General features: G+C 41.4%; 1 long non-coding RNA gene across 2 annotated transcripts in view; it reads left to right on the forward strand.

The window, feature by feature from the left end:
• Window positions 1–27,073, forward strand: part of LOC133389996 (uncharacterized) — a 125,436-nt gene that overhangs the window by 96,648 nt on the left and 1,715 nt on the right. Inside the window, exons 2-5 of one of the 2 annotated variants that reach the window (XR_009764260.1) lie at window positions 18,412–18,546; window positions 19,282–19,377; window positions 20,412–20,502; window positions 24,399–24,511. This is a non-coding gene — a long non-coding RNA (uncharacterized LOC133389996). The remainder of the gene's footprint in view (window positions 1–18,411; window positions 18,547–19,281; window positions 19,378–20,411; window positions 20,503–24,398; window positions 24,512–27,073) is intronic. The other variant, XR_009764261.1, reaches the window with a different exon arrangement.

The following is a 27,073-nucleotide window of genomic DNA, read 5'->3' on the forward strand; positions in this document are numbered from 1 at the left end:
GCTAACTGGCCTGTAATTTCTGGGACCCTCCCTTGATCACCTTTTAAAGATTGGTGTTACATTGCCCACTTTCCAGTCTGCACATATGGAGATCTGAGGACAAGTTACATCCTTTTGTTAAAAAACCAGCAATTTCACATTTTAGTTCTTTGGGAACTCTGTGGTGGATACCACCTGAAGCCTGTAATTTGTCAGTTTTTAATTTGTGCATTAAATCTAGAATTTAATCTCTTGTCATCACTATTTGCCTCTGTTCCTCAGATTCCCTTCCTGCAAAAGTTAGTTCAAGCTCAGGGATCTGACCTATATTCTTTGCTGTGAAGACGGATGCAAGGAATTCATTTAGCTTCTCTGCAATCTCCTTATTCTGCTTTAGCACACCTTTGACTCCCTGGCTGTCCAGGGTTCAACCGCCTCCCTTGATACTCTCCTGCTTTGAATGTATTTAAAGAATTTTTTTGTTTGGAATCTTTTATGTGTTTAGCAATGTGTCCCTCAAATTCTTTTTTAGCATCCCTTATTGTCTGCGTGCACTTCTTTTGCCAACATTTGTCTTCCTTTTTATTCTCCTCATTTGGACAAGACTTCCATTTTCTGAAGGAAGCCTTTTTGCCTCTAATAACATATTTGAGTCTGCTCACTAATTATGCTGGCATTCTCTTAGCCTTGGTGGTACCTTTCCTGATCTGCAGTATACACTCCAGTTGAGCGTCTAGGAAAGAGGGAGAAGGCTGTTGTGAACCATTTCTATTTTCAGTGGAGTTTTGAACAAAAATAGGGAATCTCTTTTGCTTGAATTTGTTAATGACTTACAGTTCTGAGTGGCATTAAAAGATCTGAAAAATTGTAGGTAGATAACTGTCATTTCTGATAGTTGCATCACAGACTTTGGAGATGGTGAAGCTCAACTTCTGTGACAATTTCTCAGAATTGTGTGTGTATGTGTTTGTTCACATGCATTGCTGTAAATACTACAAGTCTTTCCTAGGCAGAATGCATTGGATGGAATGGGAAACATGAAGAACAGCTGACCACAGGGAACTGGTGGAATCTACTAAAGTTTTCAGTGAAAATTATAGATTTAGAGTGCAATCCGATATATACTTATCCTTTGGAAATAAGAATAAGGATACTATGGAAGTCAGTAGAACTTATTTCTGAGCAGAATTGCATAGGATTGCACTGTTAATGGTGAACTTATCCTTACATTAAGTTCTCTTAGTGATGATGGTATTGCTACCAGTGCCAGATCTGAAAAAACAGTGCCAGCTCAGAAAATATATGCTGGTGTAATAGATTTATGTCGATATAGTGATTACTGTTGGACCAGCATAACCACTACATTGGCAATACCCTTCCAGTAGAAGAGGCAACATTCATTGCCTGTTTGGATGTGGTAGGAAGAGCATGACTTAGCATACAATGTTCCGAGGTCAGTACCTCTTTGATATCAGTTATGCTTGGAAATGAAGTACTGCAAATTAAAACAGTCCATTTGAAGTTAATACAAAACCCAAGATGATGGTATCTACCTCCTCTCTTCATACTCTCACAAACACAGTGAAGGCTATGATTCTGACAAAAGTCCTTTACATACATTGTCTTCTACTTATACATTTGAATTAGCTGCAATCAGCACAAATATTGATATAACCAATAGTGAACATCAACCACATGGCTGGAGACAAAGGATTCCTTCCCTGCTGTTTATTGGCAAGTTGATGATATGATAGAGTCTTTGGTGCTTTCTATCATATCTGGTCATACAGGTTTTGCAGATTTTTTGAAGCAATACAAAAATCAGTTTGACCACTGACCATTGCATAATTTTTAAAAACTGTGTGCACACACCATGGGCAACAATTACTATTATATCACCACCAGATTTCTAGAAAAAAAGGAAGAAAATAACCTGCCTCCAGACATGTAATGTAATTATTTTTTTCTATTGGTTGTATTGATATTTGTGCCAACTGTGCCTATTGGCAGGTTAGGTGTAGGTCATGACAGCACTGAAGTTCTATTGAGGATCCTGTGTGATGCATCCTCACTACAGCCACTTGGTAAGTTTGGGTGTGAAAGGGAAAAGGATCAGCAACACTGGGAAAAGCTGACATCTGAATTTGAATTTTGGAGGGCAGTTGGATATAACTGGCAAAGGGCTCAGGTTTCTGAACTGGCAAGTCCATTTCTGAAACTTTCCAATCTTTGGTACTATCACTACAGATTTTGTGAACCAAAACCAGTTGGATTAATACTTACAATCAATTATATATTTTAGCTAGCTTTAGCACAAATAACTATCTGCTGTATAAAGTAATAATTACCACAATATATTTTTTAAAAAAAACAAAGTATCAGTATTTCAGAATCTTTTAGGAATCTTTGGTTCCTTAAAGTACCATCTGACCCTTATGTATAAAGGAAAAAAGTCCATTCTTCACTGATTGATGCTGTATAAATATTATGGTCAGGGGTGAATCCCAAGGTTAAACAGGGAAGGTGATATATTCTCATTTGATGAAAGGGGCAGACGTTTGTGTTCAGATCAAGCCTATGTTCAATTGGGCTGTGATTGGTCACAGTCCATTCAAAGGGCATACATGACACTGACATATATTTCCAATGACAAATGCCTAAAGCATAAAATAGATACCGGTGATACTTGGCATGCTGACCTCTGTCCATTCTGAGCCATATTTGACCTCTTAAAATACTGAAAAGTTCTGAAAAATTGTTTGAAGACCAAAGGAGGATACAATGCAACAAGATTATAATGAAATAATCCATTCTCATGAAATCCCTTTCTAGCCATGTAAGGCTTAGGTAAATATGGGACATGAGATGTCTTTTTTGAATTCATTGTTCAGGCTACTGACTTGATTCCAACGGAAAAACTGATCAGACCAATTTTATTTATCATGAGAGCAACATACTGCTTGTTTAACAAGATATCTGCATAACTCCCAGATACATGAGTAAAAGGAATATTTATTGCTTTAAATCTTTTTGACAAATGCACATCACAACAATGTACACAACAAGAAAACACCCTATCTTGCCCATCTAATTTACAACCTTTCCAAATCTAGTAAGAATGAAAGATAATGAGATAAAAGAGCAACTCAAAATGATAAGAAAGATGCATAGGCATAAAGTGAGGCATGCAAATCCTCATTCCATCAGGAGTTAATACTCTTGTTAATGTTAATACTCTTCTGCTGCCATTATTATTCAGCCACGAGAGTGGCTGTATACTATAGCCAGCATGGCTTTTCACATTCCGCAGTGTTAAATTGAAAATACTCCCATGCCATTCTGATGCTTCCCATAAGCTCATTTCAAAACATAACCTTACAAAATATATAGTCCTAAACTCAGGAACGCTTGCTTAACAACCCTCTAAGTCAGCCTTTCCCAACCAGTGTGCCTCCAGATGTTGTTGAACCACAATTCCCATCTTTTCTGACCATTGACAATGCTGGCTGAGGCTGATGGGAGTTGTGGTCCAACAACAGCTGGAGGCATACTGGTTGGGAAAGGCTGCTCTAAGTTTTCATGGCGATATACAAAACAGTCAGAGAGAACTGAGAGTTCAAAGTGTAAAACAAGAGAGAGAAAAATCCAGACCCCTGTTGGACTTTTTTCTGTCAGTGGTCTCATAATTTGTGGAAAGTAATTAAAAATCAGCCATGTTCATGGAGTACATCTAATCCTATTACTGACCATGCCCCATACTCTGACCTTCATCTTATGCAGTTTCAAAGTTTTAAATAATGCATGGCTGATTTTTAATTAATTTAAGAAATTTAACATTGAAGTCTATTATAGCATTGGGCATGCTCAGTAGGAACAGTCAGTGTTCTAAAAGCCAGACTCACAGCTCTTTGTCTTGGCTAATCAGGTGGCCACACCCACGCCAGACCTTTATTTCATGTTAGACAATCATGGCTTTTCCCCAAAGAATTCTGGGAGTGTAGTTTGTGAAGGGTGCTGAGAGTTGTTAGGAGACTCCCATTCCCCTGACAGAGCTCCAGTGGCCAGAGTGGTTTAACAGTCAGCCCCTCTTCTGGGGATTGTAGCTCTGTGAGGGGAATAGGGCCTCTCCTAGCAACTGTCAGCACCCTTCACAAACTGCACTTCCCAGGATTCTTTGGGGGAAGCCATGACTGTCTAAAGTGAAATAAATGTCTGATGTGGATGTGGCCAGGGACAGCTTTGGTTTAAATTTGGTTGGGAGACTATATGTGCCTGCTGTAGAATAAAAAGTTGGGGAAAACCCTGAAAAGCAATGATATTGTTCACAATGCTTTCCTTTTGGAAAGGAAAGGGGCTTTCCCTCTGCTCAGTGCCCATCCAACCAATCTCCTCCCCTCCTCTCCCTCTCCCCTCCACCTTCCCCCCTACCACTACCCTTCCTCCCCTTCTCTCCCCATTTCCCTTCTCCCCTCCCTGTCCCTCCCCCAGGTCATTTTCACTTTTCCTAAGCATGGTTGTCCAGGAGTAAATCCCACTGAACTGAAAAAGCATGCAGATGATCAATCCATTCTCAGCAAACTTGCACAGGATCCCATTTCTTACCTCCCGGATTAAAAAGCAGAGAAATTCACTAACAGGCAAAAAACCTTGCTGTTTAAGAATGTACCTATAGCCCACATATATTTCTATCAAACTTTAAAACGCAGGGAATTGGGCACCTATAGTGAATGCACCAGGGGAGCAGGAGACCTGAACTCCTCTCTGAGATATTGTACTGCCCTACAAATTGGTCAAAATGCAAACACCATTTGGGTTGGTATTTCACAGTCCAATCCATTTCCTGTGTAGCTTGGAAGAATTTGGTAACACATTGGGGCCAAATGGTGGGTCCATGGGCAAGAGATTTCCCACCACTGACAAATTATTGCCAAATGATTCTGCACATCAGGTGGACTGCATGGAGAAAATAAGTGAGCCCCTCATATGTATGAAACTGCTGCCCACACCTCTAGTAAATAGCAAAACTTAATGAAGGGAGATTCATTGTGAGTATTTTTTACACTTGAGACAATATTTTTTTTAAAATAAAAAATTGGCCCCGCTCATGGAGTGAGGTACGTGATGATTATAATGAACAGAGGCTTCTTTTAACCCACTTTCCTCTTTCTGAGCTTCTGGTACACATATTGCTATCATGGTTTTTCAGACTTATCCCCATGATTGTAAGGAAACAGAGACAGACATGGTACATTGGGCTAGAACCTTTTGTCCTCATCTAAAATTCATTCATTCAAAAGGTAGAGGCAAATAGTAAAAATGAGCACAGATGATCTTTGCTAGGAACTGATGGAATTTTCAAGCCAAGCTTTAAATAATGTATGAGGTTACAAAAGAGATTATTTGTTTGTTGGTTGGTAAAGGTGGCATCTATTAATGGTATCACCTTTCGTCTCCCAAGGTATTTGTTTAATAGCTTGCATTTCATTTTGTGCTGGCTTGAATAGCAGCAGATACAACTGTGGGAATTCCTGTTAAAATAATTATTATTTAACAATTATGTTTGTGGGGTTTCATTACAGATAGCAGTGTGAGTCTTTTAAAGATACACAATCAGAGCCGCATTCCCCCTTACCTAGGAAGGGCTATATTTCAGTGGTAGAGTACATGCATTGCATGCAAATGGTCCCAGGTTCAATTCCTGCCCTTTCTAGGTAGGGCTGGATTCTTGCCTGAAACTGTGGATAGTGATTGCCAGTCACTTCTGAGACAATACTGAGCTAAATGGACCAATGATCTGATCCTGTATAAGGCAGCTTCCTATATTCCATTTCCCGCACATATATATTTCAGCATACAAGAAAAAGCTTAATTAATGCAATCTTATTCCTACAAAAATCAATGGCAAATCCACTGATTTTAATAGACAAGGAATTCAGACAAAGGCTGATTAAAATCAAAAGCATAAATGCTTCCTGGTTTGTGTCCAACTAAGTGAATTGTGCTTAATTCTCATTGAAATCAATCAGACTTAAGTAATTATCAACTTTTCACACTGAGACTTACCTACAACAACTTCAGTCTGATGCAACCAACTGTGTGTAACTGTGGGCTGCTAAAGTGTGGCATTGGTATCTCATGGGATTGATTCAGTGAGCAACATATCAGAAAATAGTAAAACAGTACAATCTTCGCATGGGGATTGTATAACTATTGTTCTTACATGGAGACAGAAAGGTATTTGAATGCACCACCATGTGGAAATTTTACTAGGTCACATAGACGTCTCATTTTCAAGTAACAGATGAGAAAGAATATGTCTTCGATGGAGTTGCAGGGAGTGAGTAAAAATGAATAATCCTACAACCCCTCCAAACAGGAGACCAACATATCTTTCATTCTGTTTCCTGACTCCTAACAGAGCAGAGCAGAGCAGAGGGAGCTGTCTCAGTTGGTCTACAGGTGAGGAGATATAAGCAAGCCAGCTTTCAGAGAGCGAGCGAACAGGCAGAGCAAACAGGAGTTAGACAAAGGAGTTGGACAGTGGAAGTCAAGGGGGAGGTCCCTAAAAATAATTTTAAAAATTACTATTTCCCCTTGTACAGTGCAGCACATACCAGTGGGACTCTCAAGTTTACCCTGAAGTAGGACAGGACAAAGCACAGGACACTCCAAAACAAGTAATTAGAAAGAAAGAAATGGTAGAAGAGAGAATGAATGGGAAGGATGCTCCAGTGGTTGTGACCTGCAAGGTGTGTGCCATGTTTGTTTTCTTGCCTGAGAACAACATGGCATACACGTGCAACAAGTGCAAGCTCGTGGCACTGTTGGAAGAAAAAGTGAGAGGCCTGGAACTGCTTGTGGCCACACTGAGGACTACAAGAGAAGATGAAGAGTTCTTAGACAACGCTGGAACAACAGCAGCAAAGAGAAGTGGAGGTGGAAGAGCAACAGCATGAAGTAGCAGAAGAGGAAACTGCTTTGGAGAGGAGCAACGAAGTGGAGGAAACTCCATGGGAAAGGGTGACAGTTAGGAGCAGAAGAGCTAGAAGACACCCTTCACCAGTGGAACTATGGAACCGCTTTCAACCGCTTGAGGATGAGACTGGAGGACAGCCAGTGGTGGAAGAATTACAGGAGACCCTGTGTGACAATGAGCGAGAGGCAATGAAACCACGCCCCACAACAAGAAGAGAAGAGTACTAGTAGTGGGAGACTCCCTACTGCGAGGGATAAACCCAAGTATGCCGAGAAGATCCGTGGACTTGCCAGGTATGCTGTCTACCAGGAGGACGGATTAGAGATGTGACGGAAGGGTTGCCATCACTCATCAAACCCATCGACAGGTATCCCTTTCTCCTCATCCATGTGGGAACAAATGATACTGCCAAATGGAGCTATGAAGAAATCACATCAGACTATGAAGCTCTAGGAAGGAAACTCAAGGACTTTGGGGCCCAGATAGTTTTTTCATCCATCCTTCCAGTACTTAGAAGAGAAGTAGAAAGGGAAAGGGAAATACTCCATGTGAATGAATGGCTATGAAGGTGGTGCCAACGTGAGAGATTTGGATTCTGGGACCATGGGCTATACTTCCTGGAAGATGGACTGCTGGCAAGTGATGGGTTGCATCTCACAAGGACTGGGAAGAATGTGTTTGGCCACAGCATGGAGAAGTTCATCAGGAAGGCTTTAAACTGAATCCTAAGGGGGAGGGAGACATAAACTTTGTGGTAACGACTGATGAAGGCTTGTGCACAGTAATGGGAACAGAGTGATCGCATCTAATAGGGCCCAGTAACAGTCCTCACAAAAAAGTAGTAAGGAAGCCAAGCCATAAATCACATGGTCTTCGATGTCTGTATACTAATGCACAGAGCATGGGAAACAAGCAGGACGAACTTGAACTCTTAATACAGGAGGGTAATTATGACTTGATAGGTATAACTGAAACTACAGACCAGTCAGCCTAACATCAATCCTTGGAAAAACTCTGGAGCAGATTATAAAGCAGTCAGTCTGTAAGCACCTTGAAAACAATGCAGTGATTACTAGGGGAGCCAACACGGATTTATGAAGAACAAATCCTGCCAAACTAATCTCATCTCATTTTTTGATCTGGTAACCTCCCTTGTAGACTGTGGGAATGCTGTGGACATAATATATCTCAACTTCAGCGAAGCTTTTGACAAAGTGCCCCGTGATATTCTGATTAGCAAGCTAGCTAAATGTGGGCTGGATGGAACAACTATCAGGTGGATCCACAGCTGGCTCCAGAATCGTACTCAAAGAGTGCTTATCAATGGTTCCTTCTCAAACTCGACGGAAGTAATGAGTGGGGTACCACAGGGCTCGGTCCTGGGCCCAGTGCTCTTCAACATTTTTGTTAATGACTGGGATGAGAAGGTACAGAGCATGCTTATCAAATTTGCAGATGATACAAAATTGGGGGGCATAGCTAATACTGTGGAAGACAGACAGAAAATTCAAAGGGACCTTGATAGGCTGGAGCATTGGGCTGAAAACAACAGAATGCAATTCAACAGGGATAAATGCAAAGTTCTACACTTAGGAAAAAGAAACCAAATGCACAGTTATAAGATGGGGGATACTTGGCTCAGCCATATGACATGTTGATCACAAGCTGAATATGAGTCAACAGTGTGATGTGGCTGAAAAAAGGCAAACTCTATATTAGGCTGCACTAACAGAAGTATAGTTTCTAAATCGCATGAAGTATTAGTCCCCTCTATTCAACACTGGTTAGGCCTCATCTTGAAATACTGCATCCAGTTCTGGTCTCCGCACTTCAAGAAGGATGCAGACAAACTGGAACAGGTTCAGGGGAGGGCAACAAGGATGATCAGGGGACTAGAAACCAAGCCGTATGAGGAGAGATTGAAAAGAACTGGGCATGTTTAGCCTGGAGAAGAGAAGATTGAGGGGAGATATGATAGCACTCTTGAAATACATGAAAGGTTGTCACACAGAGGAGGGCCAGGATCTCTTCTCAATCATCCCATAGTGCAGGACATGGAATAATGGGCTCAAGTTGCAGAAAGCCAGATTTCGACTGGACATCAGGAAAAACTTCCTAACTGTTAGAGCCATACGACAATGGAACCAATTACCTAGAGAGGTAGTGGGCTCTTCGACACTGGAGGCATTCAAGAGGCAGCTGGACAGCCATCTGTCAGGAATGCTTTGATTTGGATTCCTGCATTGAGCAGGGAGTTGGACTTGATGGCCTTATAGGCCCCTTCCAACTGTACTATTCTATGATTCTATGATATGAAACTGGTCTTTCAAAGGCCTTGAGGCAGACCAAGAAGGATAAGCCCCAAGGATAAGAGTACAAATATCTGGTATCTGAAGGCACTTGGCATACACCAAGCAGGCCAGAAAGTTACAGATGACACATATGCCAAGCAGACAGAGAATCCTAAGAACCCCTTGTGCTGTCCTTTATAGAGCTTTATAGCTCTATGACTTTGACCTCTTCAAATGCCCCTAGAGTGTGAAAAGTCAGAATGATACATTCTATTTGACTCCTGAACTAGTGGTGGCTCATAATACTAGGGCTGGCTCCAGGCATGCCAGGGCCCTTGGAGATCAGTTTGCCCTGGGCCCTGGCATGTGTGCATGTTTATGTGTGCGTTCACGGGTGCGCATGCACAGCCCACCCCCACTCCCACCTACCTGTCTCCTGTCTTTTACTATTGCCATTAACCAAGATGGTGGCCATGGCTTCCCTAAGGGGATGAAGCCTCTGCCACCATCTTTGTTGATGGCATGCGTACGTGCTACGCATGCACATCTCTGCCATCAACTAAGATGGTAGCAGGGGCTTCGGTACTTTAGGGAAACCACGGCTGCCATCTTCATTAAGGGCAATACTAAAAGGCAGGAGACAGGTAAGTAGGGGGCGTGGGGGGCGCAAATCACCGCAGCAGGGGAGCAGAGGGGCCACTGAGGTCCCCCCTGTTACCTAGTAGCTCCAGGAACCCTCGGGCCAGTGCTCCACCTGGCAGCCCTTTAGAACCGGCCCTGCATAATACCCTATCGGGTATTCCATCCAGCCAATCAGTAGAGAGTAAATGGAGGAGATGCTTACCTGGATTGTGGTGATACAAGAGATTCAGGATGCTATTGCTGAATGTCAAATGTCAGCACCATGCACTAAGGCATCCCTCTCAACTCAGAAAGGGTGAAGGTAGGATAGGGTGGGAGGGGAGGGCAGGATCAATTGTACAGCCTTTTACACTAAAGGAGATGCTTAAGGTTTTTTTTAAAATTGATGTAGTCATGAAGCCCTTTTAGGCTTCTCTATTTAAAAAAGACCCTCTCCGTTGTGTATCTGACCCTATTGCATCAGCCTTCTGGGTGCATTAGGGGCTGCATTCTTTCTCTGGAAGCTTTGAGGTGCCATAGATTGACTTTGGGGTTTTTTATGATGTGAAAAAAAATCTAATTGAGGGACTTTGGCCTGACTAGGCCACTTCTTCAAAGCTCATGCACTTAGAAAAAAATAGAAAATGGTGGATATTAGCCTGACCTAGAGAGGCAGTTTGCAGTTTCCTTGTGATCAGACACTGTCATGTCCTAGAGGGGAGATGAGAGTGACCTGCAATTATAATTTATAAGGAAGAAGAAAATCAATTTCTATTAAGACCTTAAAAGTGAGATTTTTAGATTTTAAGTGCAAACTACCACCTCTCTCTCTCTCTCTTATTTGGCCTGATGTTGAGGCCTTAAAACAGCCTTTTCCAACCTTTGGGTCCCCAGATGTTACTGAAGTACAGTTCCCATGATTCCTCACCATTGGCTGTGCTGGCTGGGGCTGATGGGAGTTGTAGTCCAGCAACATCAGGGGACCCAAAGGTTGGGAAAGGCTGCCTTAAAACCTTGATGCTCCTGTGCCTGTGTATTGCCAATCACCACAAGAAATCTAGATGTACATCGAGGAGATTAGAAATGACACGTGAATGGCCTCTGTCCCATAATTATTGCCCCAAAGCCCTGATTTATGGGGGTGCTGATTGCTTTTGCACTCTGTTACTGCTTAGAATTGCGAAGCTCAAAATGCAGGTTCCCTGACACAATCACAGCATTTGGAAAGTTTCCCTATGCCTCTTGTGCTCAAAACAGCACAGGGTCTGGGAAGTTTTTGCTTAGTAACCAAAACAATGTAGTTTGTTCCAGTCTCTTGCTCTGTCAGGTGGGTTTGTTTATGGCTTTCTCAAGCTTGAAGAGGTGATGAGCTAATTGACTTACAAATGTTCTCACTTGGCTAATGTAAACAAGTAGCCTGATAATCAAAACAAGCAAGCAACCTTGAGAATGCAGCTGCATTTTCAAGCCCAAGATGTGATAAGGACAGGATCAGGAGACATCACCTGAGGGGGGAACCAGCTACCTGAATGATGGGAAGATAGTGATCTAATAGGTGTAAGGTGCCCCCTCCCAGGGGGTCTTTGAAGGATAAATACAGGACCCCTAGAACAGGGAGATTAAGCCTCCAGGGGCTCGCGAAGCCCCAAGATACCATCAAGAAGCAACATCAAGAAGACTGAAGACTCAACCCCTCCCAGGCAAGATTTATCATTGTGCTGTTAGGAGGTTTCCAGCATATAGGGAGACACGTGAGATAAGAGCACTTAGAGACAAGGGGAGGGGAGAGTGGTAACATGTTAGCTACTTAATTTCATTTTAGCTGTTTGTACTTCTGCTCTGAGACCCAGTGTGGTTTAGTGGTTAGAGTGTTGGACTACAACCTGGGAGACCAGGGTTCGAATCCCCACACAGCCATGAAGCTCACTGGGTGACCTTGGGCCAGTCACTGCCTCTCAGCCTCAAAGGAAGGCAATGGTAAACCACCTCTGAATACCACTTACCATGAAAACCCTATTCATAGGGTCGCCTATATGTCAGAATCGACTTGAAGTCCGTCCGTTTCCATTTTTTACTTCTGCTCTAAAGGCTATTTCGCTCCATTTTAGCTGTTTGTATCTCTTTGCTGTAATAAAGCCTTCAATTTCTTCACAACCAGCTGTGTTCATCACCTACTGAAATTCCGAACTTAATAGTCCTGTGTTTGGCAAAAAGGCTAGGCATCTGGCATTACAGCCTGATCGAATTTTTATAACATACACTTGGTCATCATATAAAGATACCAACCTATTTCTCTTATGTATTATTATTATTATTATTATTATTATCTTTATTTATACCCTGCCCTTTTTCCAAACTGGAACTCAAGGCGGCTTCCAGATAAAAATAAGTACATATAATTAAGAACCTATAAAAATGTAAAACATATAAACATATAAAATCAGCATTAAAACAGGATTAAACTATTAAGATGTTAAAACCAATTAGATATACACTAGTTGTTTATTAAGAATGCTGAGCACATCTTTTCAACATAATTCCACCATGATAAACAACTAATACAAACAGCTACGGACGAGGGAGCTCCACCACTGATGGCTTTTATGGGGTAATTTTCTACATAAATTCCCCTTGCCGGAGGCTACAACATATTGGAAATATGGGGCGGCCTCCCCCCTCTTTATGCCGTCTCCCTCGTACCTGACCAGGATGCAGCTTGGTGCTTACATTTGCACAAGGCTGCTGCCGTCACCACCACCACCTTCGCATTGAGCCAGGCTGAAGCTGGAGCTGGGTTGGGGCTGGGGCCTTTCGGCAGGTCTCGTGCCGCAGCCTGTCCCTGGGAACACCACGCTGTTGCGATGATCTTTGGGTGAATGCTGAGGGTGGGGGAATGCCCCTGCAGCTGCCGCTATCTTACCATCTGACCTCTGTCTGCTTGCCCTTAATATTGGCCATGTTTACATCTTAGTGCCTTTGTTTTTGGCTTCTGAAGAGAACTTCCCTGTTAGTCGCAACTTTAAGGGGTTGTTTGCCGTGCCCCATCCCCCGCTGAATGTACTGGACGCTGGATGCTGAGATCAAGAGGGGGTGTTGTTTTTCGGTCTTGCATATGGACTGTCACCCACACCGGTCTTTGTGCTAGGGTGGGAAGACTCACATCAGGAGTTTCCATCTGAAGGCGCACTTTTTGGACTATACAGACAAGAAGCCTTATTGTAACTGAGTTAGTCTCTATGTTATTGTTTAGCTTTCTTGCTTTGTGTTTTGGTGTTTTTGATGTTTTAAATGTTTTTTGCTTTGTACGTTGCTCAGAGTGGCTGGGTAGCCAGCCTGATGAGCGACTAAGAAATCAAATAAATAAATAATGCTGCCCTGGGCTCCTACTGAGAAGGACAGGATATATAATAAATAAATTAATCCATCCATCTATCTATCCATCCATCCATCCATCAACGTGAGTTGAGTTTCTCTCATGGAAGGCTTAGAGAAAATTACTGAGGTCCACCAGTCACAAAATGGTGGAGCTGAGGTAGATTCAGCCACAAAATGGTGGCAGGTTGAGGCAGAGTTTGGCATAATCAGCTGGAAATTGCAGACGTTGTTTCTTACTGATATATAATCTATCTAAATTCTTTGCCACAGTATTCTTCTTGTGGCAAAGAATTCCATAGTTCATCTTTCCTTAAGGTAAGTACAGACATTTGCTCTGGAGGTATTGTGACAGCCTCCCCAATTTGCTGATCCAGAGACTTTAAGTGGAAAAGGTCTTTTATATTTTTCCTTTCCCATCCCCACATGCCTTTTGAAGTATTTTGTCTCCCATTCTCTTTTCATACTCAATTTGTATCTTAACCCCCATCCCACAAACTGCTGGTTTCTTTCATTCCTCTTCCCTGGTCCTTTTAATTCACTTCTTCCTCGTGTAACAGCAATCCTCTCTTATCTCCTTCCTTTCTTTTCCCAGTTTATTTAAATAACAGCCACTGCCTTTTATATCACTTTCTAATATCCTTCAACACATCCTTTGGCCCTTTCCCCTCAGAGGAGGTAGACCTTCATCCCTCTCCTGAACTTCTTTGTGTCTAAGCCACCTTTACTCAGCATGTAAGGAGTTTCTGCTGCTGACATTGGTCCAGCTATAACATGACTGTGGTTCACCTGAAAGTGGCCCAAGGCCCACCTGGTAGATTTGAGAAGTACTGGCTTAGTTGACACAGAAAGTTAGATGAGAACTTTATAATTTCTCTCCAACAAGACCACCAACAGGAAACTCCTGACTCCACCCAGCCACAAAGTCCAGTGCCATCTTGTGACTAAATCATATAATAACACTGTCCATACATCCCCCACTTCTGTTTAAATAAACAACAGTTAAATAAACCAGCACTGTTGAAAGATGTGGTACTTCAGGTAATCAGTCTCTCACTTCTAAATCTCAAAGGCTAGACTGAAAAATAATCTGAGTAGTAAGACTGCTGATACTTTTACAAGCTGGCCCACACAGTCTAAGTAGATGAGTGGATTTTCAAGTACTTCATGTGCATTTTTCAACTGTACATTCTCAGAAAGATATTAGTTTCTGTTATGTGTTCCATGTTTGGTCTCAGCAGAATAAGATCTGCGTGTTTCATTCTTTCTTGCAGAGTAGCTGGAGTCTGCTGTGTGTAGCACCTTGTGGAATGCCTGAAGCACAATCCCCTTTAGGCCCTTAGGAGCATTTTGGGGGACTGAAGGGCTTTCCCCCCCCCTGAGGATTTTGGGAGAGATTTCTGAGGAGAGTTGAGTGAAGAGATTTTGAGAAAGACTTAGGAAAGTATAAAGGAATGGGGAGAGTTAAAAAAAAATCTGGAGAGAGCCCTAGAAAGCCTCCTGCCCTCACACAGAGATTGTCCATCAGCACCCCATAGCTAAGGCTAGGGATGTGCTCAAATTTCACAAAATTCAAATTTGACAACGGATTTCCTATTTATTCATTTTCTTTGTCCTCACGGATCAGGATTTTTTCTAGCAGTTTTCCACTGCTGAAGCGGATTGTTTTTTTTAAAAAACATTCACCTTAAAATATTGATACTAATATTGATATTTTCTTCAAAATATCAATATTAATGTTGATATTTCATTTAAAATATATATATTTTGAAAAACATGAATCAGTACTCATAGCAAACATTGATCCCTTACGAAGTAGTACCAGAAAGAAGTCTGATGGAGTGAAAATCGAACTGGCACCAAAATGCAGATCCCATCCCTAGCTAAGTCCTATCCTACATCCCACGGTTGTGTCACTAGTGACAGGTCTAAAAAACTAATCAACTCGTCCTGTTATATCTTGATATATTTTTCTTGTTGGCATTTGGGAATGTGCCCTAACTACATAATTCAGTAATTTTGACAAGACTCCTTAGGAACAAATCAGTTACTTTAGTTCATTTTCAGTTTCTTTTAGTTGATAGTTAGGCCCAACCAGGTCCCAAAAGAAGCCTGGCCTTGGCTTTAATAACGTTCTCAACCCTGTTTGACTGCCTGGTCGTGGAATTTATTACAGATCCCTTAATTACTGGACTCCTACTTCATTGTTTATAGATGTGCCTTAAATTACATATGCACCTGAGTTGCTTTCTCCATTAACCCTCCTTGTTCTTGTTTTTTTCTATTTTATTATGTTGGCTGCTGATTGTTTTTTCATCTACCCCCATTCAAACAACTATTTGATGGTTCTGGTATTCTTCCCCCTCACCCACCCCATTCCTGTTTGAACCCAGGCCCCACAAGAAGTTGCTGGGAGGCAAACTGGAGTTGCATCTAGTACTGTAATTATTATAATATTACAACACCAACAATTGCTGCTAGTGTTGTTGTTGTTATGTGCCTCCAAGTCGACTATGACTTATGGCGACCCTATGAATCAGCGACCTCCAAGAGCATCTATCATGAACCACCCTGCTCAGATCTTGTAAATTCAGGTCTGTGGCTTCCTTTATGGAATAATCCATCTCTTGTTTGGCCTTCCTCTTTTTCTACTCCCTGCTGTTTTTCCCAGCATTATTGTCTTTTCTAGTGAATCATGTCTTCTCATGATGTGTCCAAAGTATGATAACCTCAGTTTCATCATTTTAGCTTTTAGTGACAGTTCTGGTTTAATTCTAGTGACAGTTCTGTCACTAGAATTAATTCTAGTGACAGTTCTGCTAGTGTTAGCTCCCCTTTTTTAAAAAGAGGGAACACAGACTTAACAAAATAATAAAAAAATATGTTCAACATCATCTCATTGTAAAGTATGTCGTGAAGAATCATGTCCATTACTGTATGTTCTGATTCATGAGACTGCTAAATCTGGTGAGGGGAGAGATGATGGTTCTGAATTAGGATGGCTAGGCCTGAGCTAGCTCTGTGCTACAGAGTGAGTGATGCTGACAGACTGTCCTGAATAAGAATAGCAGTGGGATCCTAGACTGTGGCATATTTTTGTTTGTGGATAGATCGGCCTGAAGGGATACCATAATATGTCAGAACCAGAAGAAGTAAACACTGCTTTCATTTTGCCACAATTCACAAGGCACAAAGGTGCTTTTGTAGCAAAGCACAAGAGAGGGGGCAAATCCCCACATCACTATCATAGCGATGGAGGCTCTGGCTGGTATGTTCATTTCTTTCTAAGATGACACAATCTATCCGGATGTGTGTGTATAAATGCGTGTATTTGAGGGAAATTTGAATGGATGTGATAAAAGAAAACCAGTTACAGTGGGTCAAGAAGCTACTTTTGTGAAACGTTAAAACAGTTGGGAATCTCTTTATCTTCTTGCTAATCACAACTGAATTCATGTAATATTTTTTTAAAAGAAAGTCTAACCCTCTGACATGGACAATCATTTAGTTCTTCAAATATATGTTTAATGAAAGGTTTGGCTGGCAGTAAATCCTTTCAGAAAAGAAGAGGATATGTGTAGGACAGAGAATGGAAGATTAAAGCAACGAAGAAAAACCACAGAGGTGATAACAATGAGGGTTATGCTTAGCTTAGGTTTGTTAGCAAAGGAAACTAGAATAAATGAAAACTGTGTTCGTTCCTTTCCTGGTGGCATTTTGCAAAATATGGCTTATGATTAGAGGGGAAAAGGTTTTATGATTTCCCTTTCTGTGTCCCCAGAGGTATGCCTGCATTTAATCATATTTTTTACACAAAGTAAAAGTCACAGAGTTCTAGAAGAGCCAACGGGGAGAAGAGACAAAGAACAGTATGAGAAGTATCTGAAAGATGGAAGAGAGCAGTAACGTTGATCAGGATAATTACATTTTTATTGGTAGATTTTTCATTCTATATGCATTCCACTTTCCTGTTTCTTTTCTCCTGTCTAAAATTTACTCAGCTGATATGTACCTAAGTATACATTTTAGCTTAAGGCTCTTCATCCAATATTTCAAATTGATTCAGCCTCACCAGTAGCCTGAACAGTGCAAAATCAAGTGAAGACAGCATTCTAAATTTCATTAAGATCTAGACACGCTCTGACGGGCATTACAAACGCAGGAGGTTGCAGGTGCATTATCTCCATGGTCACCACAATTGTGCTTTTTTAGCATTTGAAAGGCAGAAACAGAATGAGATTGAATCCAGTGATTTCTTGTGAGCATGAGAACTTTTTGTCCACAGATCTGTTACCTGCAATGAGTGAGTCACGTGACACATACAAAGGCTCAGCGTATGTATTAGAGAACACATCAGGTTCTAGATCAGGTTGCATGTTGTAAACAGCCTCTGTGAAAACATGAACTTAAATGTCTTTACAGTAATCACAGTGTTGAAATAATAATTAGAGGTAGGGAGATTTACTTCACTGCAGTGGGCATCAGCCACAACAGCATTTGCATAAAATATAAAATATCAGACAATGTATGAAAATAAATTCTAGTGGGCAGAATCTATAATCGTGAAATGAATGAGAAATTTGTATCAGGCTATAGCCTAAAGGAAGATGATATAGCAAACTTGCTGAAGCAAAGTAGATCAGGGAGTAGTGAGTGTCTGGATGGGATACCATAGAAGAATGGTGGGTAAGATATAAATGTCATAAATAAAATGTGCCAATGAACAGATGTAGTCTTGTATAAACTATGCTTACGTTTATATCCTTCTGAGTTGGATGTGAAGTTGGTCATGTTTTAGATCCATTGAAACTGATGGGCCACATTCATCAGGAGGCCAAGCTTAAGTCCCTAAAGCAAGACCTAAAGCTTTGCCTCCGTCCAACCCCCTCATTTTCCTTTGCAGTTTCCCTGCTGTCAAACGTTAGTGTGTAATCTCCTCAAGATGGGGACGTGTTCTATTTTTGCTTTCGTTACTCTGGTGAAATACCAAACAGTGAAGGTGCTATCATAATAATTCACTGTGAAGTACAAATCAGCTGTGTCCACTTTTACCCTTAGCTAGCTGACTGTCCCTGGACCAACATTTCTGACATTGTTTGAGGCATGCTGTAAGAAACACATTTGGTTAGGAAGGCAAGACTCACTATCCAAGTTTTATTTTCTGTTGAGCAGGGATGGTGAGCCGCGTTGGCTGGGGCTGAGTCGGAATCCAACAACATCTGGAGAGCCATAGGTTTCCCATCTCTGATGTAGAACAATTTTCTTGGAAAAACAAAAATCTGAAAAATAAAGAATACAGATGCTGCAGTAAGTTAGTCTGGCAAACTATTGCAAGGACACACTTCACATACTTTTCTTGAATATTGTCTTAAGTTGGGTGTAACTGCTATCTGGTGTTCTGCACCAACAGTGCAGACATATTCAAGGAATATTCTGGATATTACATAAATACGAGTGGTTATTTCCACACATCCATGGAAACTAGGTAGCCTAAGAATACACATTAAAATCATATTTCATGAGAATTTAGTTTGGTAGGCCACTATTAACTCTTGTTTGTGGTGCCTGAAAATATTGACTAGAGTAATGTTAACAGCTGTAGGCTGCAATCTAGGTCCAATTTTATTTTTAATTAATACTTTACAAATGTTTAAGACTTATTTTCTGAAGTGGAGCATGGCTGAGTCAAAACTGAGCTTAACATTCATGGTTAAGTCTCCAAATTATTTGACCAGCTCCTGAGATGCTTTTCATTATTAAGACCCCTCCCCTCGATCTTAACCTAATAGAAACTTAATCAAATACTGAACCGTCTTATCTCACATTGATATTCACACACAGCTCTCATTAACATTAATGGCAGTTACATGAAGATATCAAGGGAACAATATAATTATTTAAATGATAGCACTTCCAGCTCTAAACAGATGAGACTATTAGCAGAATATATGTGCCTTTCTTCATATTCCTGCTTTCTGATTATGGAACATGGACATAATCCTTCATAGGATTTACTCATTTCTTTGCTCTGTTTATTGGTAGATCTGATTAGTGATACGATATGAAGAATTTCCAAAAGGAAAAAAAAGGGGAAAAAAGAGACCTCCTCTGTTGATATGGATGAATACTTCTGGAGACGTAAGCTCTAACATTTCCCTATTGGGCTGGGTGGCTCACAGGCAGCCAGTCTAATGCTTTAAGAATGGGTGAAATGTGATCCCTGTATGATGCCCCTCTTAACAGCTGAACAGAAGCATTCTGCACCAGCTGCAGGGTCTAGACTGTCTTCAGGGGTAGCCACACAAAAACAGCATTACAGTAATCCAAATGTGACGTTATCAGAGCATAAGTTCCTGTGCCCAAACTGTCCAGGTCTAGGAATGGCCCAGGTGACATATAACTGAAGCTGGGTGTAGGCACTCCAGTGGCAACTTGGACTCAAAGCGCACCCCCAAGCTACTAACCTGCTCTTTCAAGGAGAGTACTACCACATCTAGAGGAGATTTGTCTGCCTAATTCCCAGACTCATTTTGGTTAGTTTACTAACACACTACGATTTAGAAGCCCATGTAGGATGAGCCATTGCAGAAAAAAAATGACTAAAGCATATAGCAGGCAGAGAAGAGCCTTCAGCACTGCATAATGGGAAAAGCTCAGGCAGTGTTCCTGAAGGTGACACTAGCCCTGTTCTGACATTATTACATATTATTACAATTACATGGGGTGAGTGACAGAGCTCTGCCTGCTGGCCACACCATCTTATCTCCAGCAGCTCTCTGTGCATTGGGGGAAAGTTGGAAGAGGAGATCCTGCTGTACTTACTTAGGTTTACCCTGATGTAGAACTCTGATTGTGCAGGGTTTCAATCATGGGGGTAGAAGCCTATATGTGTAATGCAGGCTCCTCTCTTCAGATATTCTCCCCCAACATGTAGGCAGCTGGCGACAGGGCCAGTAGGTGGAGCTCCAGTTTCCCACTCCACACAACTGTAATTAAGTGGACAATAACAACCAAATACAGCTAGTATGGGTGTCACATGTGAGTCAGTGTGGAACTGTAGCTAGCTTTTGTAATTAAATGCAAGAGACCCAGGTTCAAATCTCTATTCAGTCACGAAGCTCACTGGGTGATCCTAGGCCACTCATGTTCTCTCTGCTTCATCTACCTCACAGGTTTGTTGTGAGATACTGAAGAAGGCTCATGTCCAGCACTGCCCTGTGTTCCCCGGAGATGGGTTGGGATAAAAAAAATAAAAAAAAATCAGTAAGTGACCCTATTTTTTACCTATGAAATGTTTGAGGGTGTGTGAAGAATGATTCAGATAGAAATTCATCAATATTTAAAGAGAAGGACCCCATCTAAAGATCCCTATGCACAACAGTGGGCTGTGAGATTTCTGCTGCGTACACCCACCAGATAAATGACTCTGCTGTCAGAGGGATGAAGTGGGAGCGAATACCATTGTATTCTAAGCACCCAGGAGTAGTTTTCCTCTTATGGGTTTGGTCCGAGACATTTGCTGCTTGTTTACAGAGTCACAAGATCTCCCCAGAGTGTGGGTCAGCTGAATGAAGTAGCTAGCTGTGCAGAAAAGTGGCTTTGGATATTTCATGGCAGCATTAGATCATTAGAAACAGAAGGAAAGTTAGAGTTGAAAAAGTTGATGGATTTTGGCATGTATGAATTAAATGTGGATCCAGTCTGCAACAGAGCACAATATGGTGCAGAAGGTCAAGCCTGTTTTTTTCTCTCCCAATGGTCCACTGCGCTAAGCAATAAATACAAACTAGAGATGAAAAACAGAGAAAATATAGACATCAGATGAGGCCTAAAATTATGCATAACAGTGACTGCCAATAAAAATCAATAACCAGTAGAGTTAATACAATAGAATAATTGGCTTTCATAAAACCATTCAACTATGTTAAATTAGTAGGTAGGCAAAGTATGATGTTACCAGAGGCCAAAGGGACTGGGAGCAATATAATTGTGACCTTTGTCCCTTAAATACCATGATTTTAAATGAATATGCTATAAAAAGATAGCAGAGTCTGCCAGTTCATCACCAGATATCAGGGATGTTTTTATTTAGCCATCTGCCATAATTTGGATTACTTTGATGAGGGCTGCAGGATAACATAGAAAGCGCAAGGGCCAGCTTATCAGCAACTTCTTGAATGTGCAAGCAGAACTTTCTTAATGAAAGAGGCCCCTTTGGTCCAATCTGTGTAGCCAGAGTTCAGTGGGTTTTTTTTTTTTACAGTGTTGTACTCTGCTGTACAATGGTGTTAGGCTGTGGCTTGTTTGCATTGTGGACTTCAGTTTGCTTTTCTGAGTAGACAGATTGTGTGAGAGATGTGCCCACACAGATTTGTTTGAGGCTGTGCTGTATTAAGTCAAGATATAAAATCACTGCATGATACAAAATATCCCATCTTCCTACTGTGTGCCAGCGAGAAGATCAGAGGAACCAAGGCTCAGCGCAAGTACCAGAATGTCAATATCTTTCCCAGTCAGCCATCTTTGAAACGTGGTACCTTTTCTAGGAACTGCTTCTGTGCTTCCACTTTTCTGCTGAAGTGTTGCTTTATTTTCATTTGTTTATATCAAATTGGTCATGCCAACCAATGATTCGGTCATTGTGCCAGAGGTGTGGCAAGTGTTGTGTCAGAGATGTGGAGGGGCCATAGATACTAGAAGAAATATCTCCAAATGGTTCCCCAATGTTTGTGCTTTAAATTTGTTAGCTGTTTGTAGTTCTTACGAAAGGAAGGAAATCAAATAAAGAGAAAACAAACAAATGAACAACAAAAGAATGTATGAAGTGCCCTGCTAGAACAGGCAAAGGATCCATCTAGTATGGTATTCTCGTTCCTACAGTAGCCAGCGAGATGCTTCTAGGAAGCCCATAAGCCCAGCCTGAGCCTGAAGCTAACAGCTCTGCCCTATAGTATGTTTCTCTCTAGCAACTGGTATTCAGAAGCACACCATCTCTGAATGTGGACCACCTGTTTAGCTGTCATGGTTAGCAGTCATTGATAGCCTTAGGATCGATGGATGAATGAATGAATGAAAATACCAGTGATTGCTCCTCTGCCCCCTCATTCACTTGGCAAAATACACTGGTCTGGGGATTGCTATATGCTCAACCTGAAGCAAGAGTCAATATTATGCTTAGGACACTCCTACATGGAAAGCTCCTGTGGTCCCAGTTGGGAACTTCCATTTCCTCTCTAAGCATCCAATATTGTGCTGGTATTATAGCATGAAGACACTAGGGCTGCTTTCACATTGCAGTTCATTCTTACCTGGTAATTTGCACATTATATTTGACCTTTCACATGACGTACAAGCTAATTCCAGAAATCTAGTGGAATGTAGTGCAAGTTTAGTGCTAATTTCCATGATAAATAGTACCAGAAACAATCCATTTGCAAGGCTGGGAACCTGGAAGATTGCAGGAGATTTGCACTAGCAGCCTATCATGTGACAAGCATCCAAGCTTCCTCTCTCTAGCCTTGCTATTCTTCTATATTTTTAACTCATTCCTGCTAGTGCCTGTTCCCTGTTTGTTTGCCTTTGGTGAGTCCTCCTTACATTGTTTTTCTGAGTTTGTCCTGTGATCTGTGCCTTGGAAGTCCTGTTCTTTTCTGCCTCTTCCCCCCTCCCATCCATGGAGCCAGGCAGCTGCTAAAAGATCTAAAAGATCTTACCCGCCTTTTTTCTCTTCTCTGTGTTCAGTTTACTTCAGCTAGTTTCCCCTAGCTGCTTTCAGATATGAGGCTTATTGTGTGTGATAGTTGCTGAAGTTGATTTTCAAGTCTTTTGAAGTCTTTTTCTATTGTTTTTTAAGCCCCCCCTTCTCTTCTCAGTCTTTTTTTACCTGAGCCACAGCAGCTTGCATTTTTTAAGTGACCACTTTTCTCCCTTTTCCTCAGTGCTTTGTTTCTGGCTCTTTCTTTTAGGAGCTTTTGGTTACTTGTTGTTTTTCTTGCCTTTTTCACCTGATGCTGGTGTCTCCAGTTGCAGTGTGAAAGACTTTTTGCACAACATGCTGGTATATCAGATACTGCACTGTGAAACAAATTTTAGAAATTGAGACAGAAGCACTACCATTTTAATCCATTAAACTATAACACAATAACCCCATGTGTGAAAGCAGCCTAGGAAGGAAATCTAAACAGACAGAAAATAAATATATGAATCACAAGAGGACTGCTGGATCAGACTAAGTGCCCAATTAGTTCTGCATCTGTAAAACATTAAAATTAGTTTTTGAAAGTTTTTGTTTAAAAAGGAAAACTGAAAAGAAAAAGAAGCATGCATATTTATAAAGAAAGTCAGGGCTGCAGTAAAATCTAATAATCCAGTAACTGCATTTTATCTGCATGCATTGAATGACACTGATCAGATGCCAATGCCCTGCCATTCTGTTAAGGATGGCAGCAAATGTCACTGTTATGGGACTGGTGAGTACTTGAGCCTGACAAGCTAGCCAGTGACAAAGATTTATTACCTAGTTTATCTAACAGATGGAATGTTCCTCAGTAGCGAAAGTGAGGATTCTGAGGTTCAGTGTTATGACCAAAGTAAAGGGATAATTCTTCTGAACATAAACATAATTTTGGGTGAAGAAAATAAAAATGCAGAAGTAGTTCCAGAGAAACAATTCAAACATCACTGTCATTCTGTGTATTTCCAAATGATTTCTTCATGTTGATGCATAAACATTTGGTGCATATCTGCTACTTGTCATCCATTTTACTATCTTCTTTCACTGTATAATTTGAAAGCACAGAATCTATCCACCACAGTCATTTTGAGGCAACAAAATACCAAGAAACTTTCCAAGAAGAAATACACATGCAACGAATGTCAAAGGAGTGTGTGTGTGTGTGTGTGTGTGAGAGAGAGAGAGAGAGAGAGAGAGAGAGTGATGTGCAAAATAGAGAGCCAATAGAGATTCAGCTAGCATCATCTGTTTGTCAATGATTTCTGTTTAACAAGGTATTACTGTATGTGTTTATATGTATATGATTGTTGTAAACAGCTTTGATTTTTTTATATGAATAACGGTATATAAATATTTTAACAAATAAACAAGTAAGTAAGTAAGTAAATAAGGATTTCAGTCTAATGAACTATGGTTTATTACACAGAGGATGTTGTTGTGACTGCATGCTCCATCTGCTCCTCTCTCTCATTTCACACTCCACAATTGAAAACTTAGGAACAAAGGAGTCCACACTGATTTGGCTGTCCAATCTTTCAGGTAGGAGACATTCCCCCCTCCCTTATCTGGAGATGCCGTGGATTGAACCTGGGACCTTCTGCATGCAAAACAAATGCTCTGTCACTAAGCTATGAGAAGTTATGGTTCAACTTCATATTAAACCATAGTTTCCCATTGCAGCTGGATGAGGAAACTGTGGTTTAATCTTAAACTTCAAACACTGATCATATCCTGGCTTCATATAATGGCCTATAGAAGGAAATTAAACCACAGTTTCCTGGTTTTCAATAGCAGTGGATGAGAGCAGGGAGAAGGAGAGTAGGGCATATGGAAACTGTGGGCACAGAAAGTCTATTCCTTCTTCAGGATACTCCATCTTTTGTAGTTTCAGCAAAAGAGTGTTCCAGAAACTGAAAAGGCCCTATTATGGGTCTGAAGGCAAGTTGGGTAAGGGAAAAGGAAGATCACTGGGACAGATCTTAATAGTTGGGTAGTTTCATAAGATAAAAGGCAGTCCTTAAGGTAACTTAGTTCCAAGCTATTTAGAGCTTTAAAGAGAGTGGACCCCTCAGACATACCTTTATATTGTGCATTCATGATGATTTATGCTCCTGATGGCATTGAAGTGGCTATAATGGTTGTGCCTACAAAGGTTTTAGGATGGACATATTGCTTCATTTCTAGTCAGTGCATGCCCTGTAACTTCTTGCTGAAATCCTGTAACTTTTTATACCACAAATGTTCCAGGGTTTTTTATCCTCCTTTCATTTCATTGTGCTAAAAGAGTAGCTCTCCAGATGACAATAATGCAATAATGTTGTGGAAGCATCACAGAACAACTAATAAAGCAGAATCTTCTGTGGATGGTCCAGTATAAATCTATCACTAATGCAATATTATTGCATCAATGACATGTTGCAGAATGCTCCTGCAAAAACAAGCACATACCTGACTGTAGGAGTGCTAAAACAAACATCTTGAAATGGGCCTGGTTGCATTGGTTGATATCTGTCTGTATGTCTGTCTCTTATCTCTTTACTAAGGCCTTCACATCAAGTAGTTATGGCAGGCTACTGTTCAGATGGCTTTACAAGAGGATTAGACGGATTCATGGCAGATAAGGCTATCTATGGCTACTAGCCATGATGACTATGTTCTGCCTCCATAATCAGAGGCGGTATTCTTCCAAATACCAGTTGCTAGAAACCGCAAGAGGGGAGAGTGCTCTTTGCACTCAGGCTCTGCTTGTAGGCTTCCCATGGGCAACTGGTTGGCCATTGTGAGAAGAGGATGTTGGACTAGATGGCCTATTGGCCTGATCTAGCAGGTTCTACTTATCTTCGTATGTTTAGCACCATGGGAGTTGTTCCGTGGTGTTCCGCAGGGTTCCACCTTGTCCCCCATGCTATTTAAGATCTATATGAAACGGCTGGAAGCTATCATCAGGTGATTTGGAGTGAAGTGTCATTAATATGCAGATGACACCCAACTCTATCTCTCTGTTCCATCAGAATCAGGAGAGGCAGTTGAAGTACAAGACCAGTGGTTGAAGGCAGTGATGGGCTGGATGTGGGCCAATAAATTGAGGCTAAATCCTGAAAAGACAGAGGTTTTACATGTCCAGAGTTTCCATGTCTGGGAGGTGGGGAAACAGCCTGTTCTGAATGGGGCTGCACTCTCCTTCACATAGCATGTCTGCAACTTGGGGGTACTCCTGGATCCAGCCTTGCCACTGGAGGCTCAGGAGGCATCAGTGACTAGGAGTGCCTTTTTCTAGCTCTGGTTGGTTCACCAGCTTCAGCCTCTTTTGGATTAAGATCACTTGGCCACAGTACTTGGTAACTTCCAGAATGGATTATTGCAATGCATTCTATGTGGGGCTGCCCTTGAAGAAGACTTCAACTGGTCCAAAATGCAGCAGCCAGATTACTGGCTGGGATTCCCTTCGGATCTCATGTAACTCCTGTTTTAAAACTGCTACATTAGTTGCCAGTTTGTTTCCAGGCCCAATTTAAGGTGCTCATGTTAGTGTTTAAAGTCCTAAATGACTTAGGTTCCTAATATTTGAAAGACCATCTCCTTCCTTACAGACCCTCTTGGATGCTGAGATCAGCAGAGGGGGCCCTCAGAAGCTCAGGGGATGGTCTGGGAGAGGGCGTTCTCTGTGGCAGCCCCAAAGTTATGGAACTCCCTCCCCTCTGAGGTGCATCTGGCAACTTGTTAGCTTGATTCCTGAAAAAAAAGAGTCCAATTCTTAACCTGTGGCCCTTCAGATGTTGCTGGACTACAACTCCCATAATCCCTGAACATTTACCATGCTGGCTGGAGTTGATGGAATTTGGAGACCAACAACATCTGGAGGGCCACAGGTTCCCAAGTCCTTCTTTTGTTTTGCTATTTCTGTTATTGCTATGATTTATGATTTTGGTATATAATATCGACGCTATGTAGACCCCAGAAAGTGATTGCTACAATTTTTCATAGGTTAGAGGCTGGGGAGGCTGTAGTAGAAAGGGAGATCTTTTCTGGCAGTTCTACCTGTGAGAGGAATTCTAGAATGGTTGCTATAACCTGGAAACAAATTAAGAAGCTTCCACAGAG

The sequence above is a fragment of the Rhineura floridana genome, chromosome 8 (genome assembly GCF_030035675.1).
Source record: "Rhineura floridana isolate rRhiFlo1 chromosome 8, rRhiFlo1.hap2, whole genome shotgun sequence".
Lineage (NCBI taxonomy): Eukaryota > Metazoa > Chordata > Lepidosauria > Squamata > Rhineuridae > Rhineura > Rhineura floridana.